Source organism: Ips typographus, linkage group LG5, assembly GCF_016097725.1.
Source record: "Ips typographus isolate SLU linkage group LG5, UJ_Ityp_2.0, whole genome shotgun sequence".
Taxonomy (NCBI): Eukaryota; Metazoa; Arthropoda; class Insecta; order Coleoptera; family Curculionidae; genus Ips; species Ips typographus.
Window position 1 is genome coordinate 1,533,049 of NC_138426.1, and position 9,837 is coordinate 1,542,885.

The window sequence follows — 9,837 nt, forward strand, 5'->3', positions numbered from 1 at the left end:
GAGATCTTTTCTGATCGATCACAAGATCCGGAAACGTGTATTGGAGTTTCCTCGTCTTCCAAGCACAAGCGACATTCCGGACCCTGTGACAGACCCAGAATATGCATGTGTCTTCTCATCTGACAGTCACACATCTGAGGTCCTTTCTGGATAATTCCATCAAGGAGTTCGACTTGTTTCTTGGAAAGAAGCTCATGAGATATCGCGACTGCCGCATGCCTCCGTCCTCCTCCCAAGCCATATCCGATTTCTGCCAGAAGATACGGTCTACAATGGCGGATACGATTGAGCCGGCTAGTCCTACAATAGGTTCGGGTCCTACGGGTCTTTCTTTGGAGCCACGAAGGGCCAACCTGTCCGTTTCCTCGTTTTCCCTGGAACACCGGAGTGCTCTGGAACCCAAATTAGGCATACCTTGGCCATTGCTGCCTTGCTGTCCGTACACATAAGCTAGAGATGAGTTTCCAGCGGTGAGACCAGTTTTCGGCCATTAATATGGCATCATCCGCAAAGCATGATATTTTCAGTGCCCTGTGTCCCATTCTATATCCTCGCTGGGTGTTATGTAAGATGGTGGGGCTTAGGCTATCAACTTGGCGGATTCCTGGGCCCTAATTGTTGAAAATACCTTTCTCTTGATAAATCCTTCCGTGCTCTACCTATCAACTCTGCACTTTACAGAATACCCTTCTTGTCGTATAAAAGTGTATTTTACTCAAACTTAGATCGTAACAAGTTATGGTTCATTTTTTTTTCCCGTGGCGGTTACGTCCTCAAGTGCTCCGCCATATTGAAATTTACGCACGTCGTTTATTACAAGCTAGGCTATCCATCTTTTTAATCCCTTGTTTGGACGTTGCCGTATTGACAAATTCCTCCTTTAAACCTCACAATATGTATCTTTCATTAAGCAATTATAAATGAAAATGAGAAAACATTATTGTTTTGAAAAAAAAAAACATTCTAAGAATCTCACATGTTTTGCATCGAAATCTGTATAATTCATCGGTCCGTTTATTACTGCAATAAACAATACACCAAGTTCACATCTGCTCGCGAAAGATGTGGCAACATAGGGCACAGTCCCAACTGCTAAACAATCTAAACAAGAGTTCGATTTTCAACTTGAAACGTATCGCACGTCTGTTTCGTGGGCGCCATTTTTTTGTCGCTAAGAAACCACGTTTCTTGAAACGGTGTTCAGAGAAATTTGGAGTTGACGACCGAATTCCGCAGCCGATCGAGTGGAAATGTGGGGCCTCTAAGTGGAAGCGTCGATTCCTAAGGGTCTACGGGGAATTGTCTTGTGCGGTGCACTTCCAAGAGGCGGAAAGGGTGAAAACCTAGGTCAAGACCACGTGGATGTGACAGTGACGGTTATAGTTTCCACGAGGAATGACTATATCTTTCACTCGGATCGTGCCCTTAAGGCGATTTTTAGTCTTATTTACGCAAGCGGGAGAGATGAGAGTTTCTCAGACGCACGCAAGTGCCTCTTCCGCGGAACTTATGTAATCGTGTATCGCGTAATCGCGTTATTTTAATCTGGCTGAACGTCTCACTGACGAGTGGCCATCGTAACTACAACACACACACACACACACAATCTAAACAACATTTTGAGGTTAGGAATTTTAAAAAGTTCCAAAACATCAAAAACTACAAACAGAAGAAATAAAAACTTAGTTTAGGGTTGTCTAAGTTTATTAATTACTGTTGTTATTCCGGGACCTTCGTAAAATTTAAGATTTTTCTTCACCATATTGGAAAACTTGCAACACTTGGCGGTAAACAAAGGCGGAAAGTTCCAATCAAACTTTGGCTTGGGAACAACAACCACATTCAATTTTAATTATCCGGAAAGAACATCACAAATAGGTGCATTCAAATGAGTCATTAACAGCCAATACCAACGTTTCAAGAATTATTCCATAAAATTTGCAAGAAAGGAAAGGCAATCTGTGTACCCTGTAGACTATTAAATCCTTGCAGTTTTGTGATGATGGTAAAGCATTGTTTTAACTTATAACAAAATTGTTGGTGTTTTAAGAATTTCCTTTTGTAAATTTACCCAGCATTAAATACATATCATTTTGGTTTTGTTGTGTGATTTATTTAACGTCATTTTAGTTCAATTTATTGTAAGAGCAGTAGGTACCTCAGTTAAAGAAATTATCTAATTTTATGATTGTTTATGAAGAAAATTAGACTTCTTAGATAAATAAGAAACTTGTGTGTAAATAATACAATTAAAATAGTAATTTACTCTACTATCTGATGTAAAACTATTTAGCAGAAGCACCATCTGTTTCTAGTCTTAGTCAGAGAAGATATGGCAAAAGTTATAAGGGCTAATTCTGCAAAATAATGGCATTTGATCAAATTTACATATGAAGTAACTTATATCTTTCTAATATTACCTGAAACTTACTAGAAATTGGTTTTTTCAACACTCTGCCTATGAATTTCGACAACAACAAGAGTCTTTTAGAGCAATTGGTAATGGGACTTTTTAAATTTGGACCCTTTCAAAGCATGATAAGCAAACTCCAGATGAGGCAAATAAAGGTACCTGAAACATAAGCTATTTAGTATTAGCAGCTTATTAATACCTCTACCAGAGTCCTTTTTATAGTATTAGGTAAATCACCTTGTCAGCTTCTGCTAAATACACCTTTACTCTATATCCATGTTTCTTCGAGAACCACTGGTTTGAATAAACTTGGTTTTTGTAGTGTTCTTGTAAAAACTCTTCTTGGGAGTAAGTAAATATATGGGCTGATTTTATTGTGACAGTGTTTTCTATTAGAAAAGGCATCCTTTTCTGTTCCACAAACTCTAGTTCCTTCAGAATGTTTCACTGGGCCCCTTGATAGTTGTAAAGTGTATTAAGAAGGTGGCATTTTCATAACTCACTACCGAAACACACACATTATCTAGTTTCACACGTAGTATCACAGTTAAATCGAAATACTCGTTAAAATATTGAAAAATTTACATCAAAAATAAAAAATTTCTCTTTGTTTACTTTTTACCAACAATGGCAGCCGATTTTCCGGGAAAAAAAATGGACCATACTTACAAACACCACTTAGTTCCATCACAGACGCAAATAATTGTAATCAAACCTGAATTACCCCTTAAGCCTGCCCATCTAGGAGTTGAATTTAGGCATAATGACCTATAAAAGAAATTGTTGGACCGGCTGAAGCTATTATCAGATGGCGTAGGGACGAAATTCGCTTGACATCTCCAAGTGTAATGAGGCGAAGGGGTCCAAATTAAGCAAAACTTGGGTAAAGGTGTAGGGAGCCACAGAACCCTTCTAATCAATGTCTTTTTTTATCTAACATTTCAAGGAATTTTTCAATTAACATGAAACGTTAAGTACAAACAGATTTTTAAAGTTATCTTACCGATTGAATGCAATTTTGTAGTTGAAAATGTACACGTTCGAACAAACAGTCACTGTACGGTATAGCCATCATAACTTTGCACCAGCAAATGAAGGAAGTTTGTCCAATCAATAATGCACCATATTGCTTCCAGACAAAAGACTTGCGGATTAATTATTCACTTGAAAGCGAACAAAGACACGGCGAAATGAAATTTCTAACTTAGAAGTAGGTGAACTGCATTTAATAGTCTATAGTCAGGTATTGCCTGAAACTGACAGGTTTAATGGTAAATAAGCAATCAAATGCTTTAAAAATGATTTAAAATTATTGATTTACTTAATTAGGAAGTATAATACTAATACAATAGGAATAACTATTCTAACATTCCTCATGGAATTACTTGTGGTTTGCAGGAGAAACTTAAATATTTGGCTCCACGTTGGGCGCCAAATTTCTCAGATAATCACATTTCTCAAAAGCACCCCATCGATGTGCGTTCGTGGTAACTTGAGACATCTAACTTGAAACGTTCATGAGATATTGAGCAAAAATTTCAAAAAACGTGAGACAACTTTGACGCCCTCTAGCTGCTAAACAAGGCAACTGAGCCGCGCCCGCTCAACGTCACGTGATAGCCCCGTTCATAAGCTTTTTTTTGTTATACGATGGTTTTATACAGAATGTTTCAAATAAGCGAGTTATGGACGATTTTCTGGAAAAGTACACGGAAATTTAGTCTAAATTAGGGATTTTTTGAGCCCACTGTACGAACGGCCACCATTTTGGATTTTGCTCAGTCAAAGCGACTTTTTAACTAATTTGAACCTGGGAAACACAAATCTGACGTCCGTTTTGCTCTAACTGGCACCGTTTCGGAGATGGCCTTGAAATTATGTCAATTTTGACACTTTTTAGGGCGTGGCACCCTTGTGAAATGACATTTTGACAAATGACACCCTACGTCATTTTTCTACTATTAACCTTAAGGTATTTAGGCAGTTAAGGTTATTTTTGAAAATTCAACATTTTCTGAAAAAATCGGAAGGTATCAATCACACTTAAAATTTCCTGACAATTCTAGTTTTTAATTGTTCAAGGTCAAACGGTTCCAGTTACCAAAAAAGTGTATAGAAGGTAAAATTTGCATCCTATCAAGGAGCATTTGTGGTAAAAATTTCAGACATCTAACCTGAAACGTTCCTGAGATATTGAGCAAAAACTGCAAAAAACGTGACTCAAATTTGACACCCTCTAGCGCCTAAACGAGGTAACTTAGCCGTGCCCGCTTAACGTCACGTGATAGCTCCATTCAATATCTTTCTTTTATTATATGGTGATTTTATACAGGGTGTTTTGAATAAGCGAGTTATAGATGATTTTCTGGAAAAGTGCACCAAAATTTTGCTCAAACTAGGAATTTCTGCTTTCGAGGGGGGTGATCAAAGTTAGGCTGCTAGAGCAAAAACAATTGAATATCGATACATTTTACAACAAGTAGGCTTAGAATTTGACGTAGATTGCAAAAATCGAATAAAAAATTGTTGCTCAAATTTGGGACACCCTGTATACTGATGGATTATCAGTGTAATTTTTTGATATAAAGGAAATTAAACAGGTTACGAGTATGTTGAGAAAAATTCAGTGAATCACCCTGTAAACTACTCCATTGTATTGTCAATAACTCTGTTATTTTGACAGTTACAGAGTGGTTCAATATACCAGTTTGTAGCCCTTAAAATTCGCTTTTGACCACCCTGTATAGTATTTTTTCCTAAAATGTCGAGTTATTTACTGTCAAAACTAAGTTGTTTGCTGTAAAGTTTGAATTTGACAGTTTTCACTTTGACAGCCCATAACTCTGTTATTTTGACAGTTACAGAGTGGTTCAATATACCAATTCGTAGGAGTTGAAATTTTTATTTGACCACCCTGTATAGCATTTTTTCCTAAAATGTCGAATAACTGAGTTATTTACTGTTAAATCTGAGTTGTTTGTTGTAAAGTTTGAATTGGACAGTTTTCATTTTGACAGCCCATAGCTCTGGTATTTTGACAGTTACAGAGTGGCTCAATATACCAATTTGTAGTCTTTGAAATTCTTTTTTGACCACCCTGTATAGAGTTTATACCTAAAACTTCGAAGAAGTGAGTTATTTACTGTTAAAACTAAGTTGCTTGCTGTAAAGTTTGAATTTAACAGTTTTTACTTTGACAGTCTATAACTCTGTTATTTTGACAGTTACAGAGTGGTTCAATATACCAATTTGCAGCCCTTGAAATTCTCTTTTGACCACCCTGTATATTGTTTTTTCCTTAAATGTCGAATAACTGAATTATTTACAGTTAAAACTGAGTTGTTTGCTGTAAAGTTTGAATTTGACAGTTTTCACTTTGACAGTCCATAACTCTGTTAATTTTACAGTTATAGGGTGGTTCAATATACCAATTTGTAGCCCTTAAAATTCGCTTTTGACCACCTTGTACAGCGTTTTTACCTAAAACGTCGAGTTATTTACTGTTAAAACTGAGTTGTTTGTTGTAAAGTTTGAATTTGACAGTTTTCACTTTGACAGTCCATAACTCTGTTATTTTGACAGTTACAGAGTGGTTCAATATACCAAATTGTAGCCCTTAAAATTCTCTTTTGACCACCCTGTAGACTATTTTTTCCTAAAATGTCGAATAACTGAGTTATTTACTGTTAAATCTGAGTTGTTTGTTGTAAAGTTTGAATTGGACAATTTTTGACTTTGACAGTCTATAACTCTGTTAATTTTACAGTTATAGGGTGGTTCAATATACCAATTTGTAGCCCTTAAAATTCGCTTTTGACCACCTTGTACAGCGTTTTTACCTAAAACGTCGAGTTATTTACTGTTAAAACTGAGTTGTTTGTTGTAAAGTTTGAATTTGACAGTTTTCACTTTGACAGTCCATAACTCTGTTATTTTGACAGTTACAGAGTGGTTCAATATACCAATTTGTAGCCCTTGAAATTCTCTTTTGACCCTGTATAGTATTTTTTCCTAAAATGTCGAATAACTGAGTTATTTACTGTTAAAACTAAGTTGTTTGTTGTAAAATTTGAATTTGACAGTTTTCACTTTGACAGTCCATAACTCTGTTATTTTGACAGTTACAGAGTGGTTCAATACACCAAATTGTAGCCCTTAAAATTCTCTTTTGACCACCCTGTATAGCGTTTTTACCTAAACGTCGAATAACTGAGTTATTTACTATTAAAACTGAGTTGTTTGCTGTAAAGTTTGAATTTGACAGTGTTCACTTTGACAGTCCATAACTCTGTTAATTTGACAGTTATAGGGTGGTTCAATATACCAATTTGTAGCCTTTAAAATTCGCTTGTGACCACCCTGTATAGTATTTTTTCCTAAAATGTTGAGTTATTTACAGTTAAAACTGAGTTGTTTGCTGTAAAGTTTGAATTTGACAGTTTTCACTTTGACAGCCCATCTCTGTTATTTTTACAGTTACAGAGTGGTTTAATATACCAATTTCTAGCCCTTGAAATTCTCTTTTAACCACCCTGTATAATATTTTTTCCTAAAATGTCGCATAACTGAGTTATTTACTGTTAAAACTAAGTTGTTTGCTGTAAAGTTTGAATTGGACAGTTTTCACTTTGACAGCCCATCACTATGTTAATTTGACAGTTATAGGGTGGTTCAATATACCAATTTGTAGCCCTTAAAATTCGCTTTTGACCACCCTGTATAGTATTTTTTCCTAAAATTCGAATAACTGAGTTATTTACTGTTAAATCTGAGTTGTTTGTTGTAAAGCTTGAATTTGACAGTTTTCACTTTGACCGTCCATAACTCCGTTATTTTAACAGTTACAGGGTGGTTCAATATACCAATTTGTAGCCGTTGAAATTCTCTTTTGACCCCCCTACCTGGGCACATTTCTCTGCTAGTGTGAATCTCAAAGAGTGAGAAATATAACACAAAAAAAAAAGTGGTAAAACACCAGTCTTTTTCCAGCATTCGGCTCCATCTATCTTTGAATCGACAAAACACGAAACCAAAAAACGAGTTTGGGTTTAAAAGTTTACGACTTTCTTGCCTAATCGATCGTTTTTCCGGTCGCTCGAAGGGTAGCGCTGGCTGCCTAAAAATGCTGGTAAAGTAGTGGGGAAATATCAGCCGTTAAGAAGTGTATTGGAGGGGGAAGTTGCTGGCTCCGCCCCTAATATGGCGTCCGTTCCCCTTGAAAGTTTTGCCGGTGAGTTGGTGAGAAAGAGCCCACTCTACCCTAGTAGAGAGCGAAGACGTAGTATAGAGTTTTGGCCGCAGGCAATTCTTTATGGAGCCTCACCCAAGTAGATTGGCGGTAATAAATGATCGCCAGTGGCGCCACCTTTTTCGGGATGAGAGTTAATAACTTTTAAATCTAATTTTAGTTTAAACTTTGAACAGAGCGAATGGTGTATTAAGGATTAGAGAAAGCGCTACAGTGAACATCAAATCAAATTGCGATGACGTCACAGATGAATCATATTGCCATTGTTGCCAAATTGTTTTAATTAAACTCACTCAAAAATCACTAATTGAAAATCACAAACGAAAATCATCAAGTTTTCATTAGTGAGTACAAAAACATGACTTGCAACAAATAACTATATATAGAGGGTTAAGTCGATGGGTACCAAACGTCAGCGGCTTAGAGATTAAGTAAGCGGTCCTATTTAGTTGGTTATGACTGCTTACTTAGCTTCTAAGCCGCTTACGTCGGGTGAACGTTCACAATACTTCAGCAATCGATAGCCCATCAAAAAATAAGTTGACTGATGTCGTTTTCCTGAAAAACGACGTCATTGTTGGTTGTAAAGCTTAAAGCAGTCAATTTCTTACTCCAAATTATCCTCTAAAACCACGTGATGCCTGTCACTAATGTCAAAATTTGACTAGAATTTGCAAGAAATGCATTTTAACACAGTTTTCCAAACAAGACGATTTCTTGAGATTTTTTGACAATTTTCACTTCATCGTCTCGCTAAATAGTGTTCTACAATCACGTGACAACTATCACTAAAGTCAAAACTGTCAAACTATGCTCTAGAAAGGTTTTCTTGTAGTATTTGATTTAAAATGTGTTTTTGAGATTTATGACGGTTATTTTGACAATTGTCACGTGACCGTCTAGCTAAATAGTGTTCTACATTTACGAGACAACTGCCACTAACGTCAAAACTGTCAAACTGTGCTCAAAAGTTGCAAAAATCAGGGTTTAGAAAGGTTTTCTTGCAGTATTTGATATAAAACGTGTTTTTGAGATTTATGACAGTTATTTTGACAATTGTCACGTGATCGTCTAGCTAAATAGTGTTCCATAATCACGTGACAACAGTCACTAATGTCAAAACTGTCAAACTGTGTTCAAAAGTAACAAAAATCAGGGTTTAGAAACATTTTCTTGTAGTATTTGATATAAAACGTGTTTTTGAGATTTATGACAGTTATTTTAACACTTGTCACGTGACCGTCTAGCTAAATAGTATTTTTTAATCACGTGACAACTGTCACTAACGTCAAAACTGTCAAACTGTGTTCAAAAGTTGCAAAAATTAGGGTTTAGAGACGTTTTCTTGTAGTATTTGATAAAAAAACGTGTTTTTGAGAATGATGGTAGTCATTTTGACAATTGTCACGTGACCGTCTAGCTAAATAGTGTTCTTTAATCACGTGACAACTGTCACTAACGTCAAAACTGTCAAACTGTGTTCAAAAGTTGCAAAAATCATAGTTTAGAAACGTTTTCTTGCAGTATTTGATATAAAACGTGTTTTTGAGATTTATGACAGTTATTTTGACAATTGTCACGTGATCGTCTATCTAAATAGTGTTCTACAATCACGAGACAACTGCCACTAACGTCAAAACTGTCAAACTGTGTTTAAAAGTTGCAAAAATCATGGTTTACAGAAACGTTTTCTTGCAGTATTTGATATAAAACGTTTCTGAGATTTACGACAGTTATTTTGACAATTGTCACGTGACCGTCTAGCTAAATAGTGTTCTACAATCACGTGACAACTGCCACTAACGTCAAAACTGTCAAATTGTGTTCAAAAGCTGCAAAAATTAGGGTTGAGAAACGTTTTCTTGCAGTATTTGATATAAAACGTGTTGCTGAGACTTATGACAGTTATTTTGACAATTGTCACGTGACCGTCTAGCTAAATAGTGTTCTATAATCACGTGACAACTGTCACTAACGTCAAAACTGTCAAACTATGCTCAAAAGTTGCAAAAATCAGGGTTTAGTAACGTTTTCTTGCAGTATTTGATATAAAACGTCTTGCTAAGATTTATGACAGTTATTTTGACAATTGTCACGTGACCGTCTAGGTAAATAGTGTTTTACAATCACGTGACAACTGTCACTAACGTCAAAACTGTCTAACTATACTCTAAAG

General features: G+C 36.1%; 1 long non-coding RNA gene across 1 annotated transcript; it reads right to left on the bottom strand.

The window, feature by feature from the left end:
- Positions 1 to 1,109: 1,109 nt before the first annotated feature.
- On the bottom strand, positions 1,110 to 3,465 carry LOC145729044 (uncharacterized). The gene is made up of 2 exons (XR_014178239.1): positions 2,651 to 3,465; positions 1,110 to 2,572 (listed from the first exon to the last, which is right to left on the bottom strand). It is a non-coding gene; the product is annotated as an uncharacterized LOC145729044 (long non-coding RNA).
- Positions 3,466 to 9,837: the final 6,372 nt, after the last annotated feature.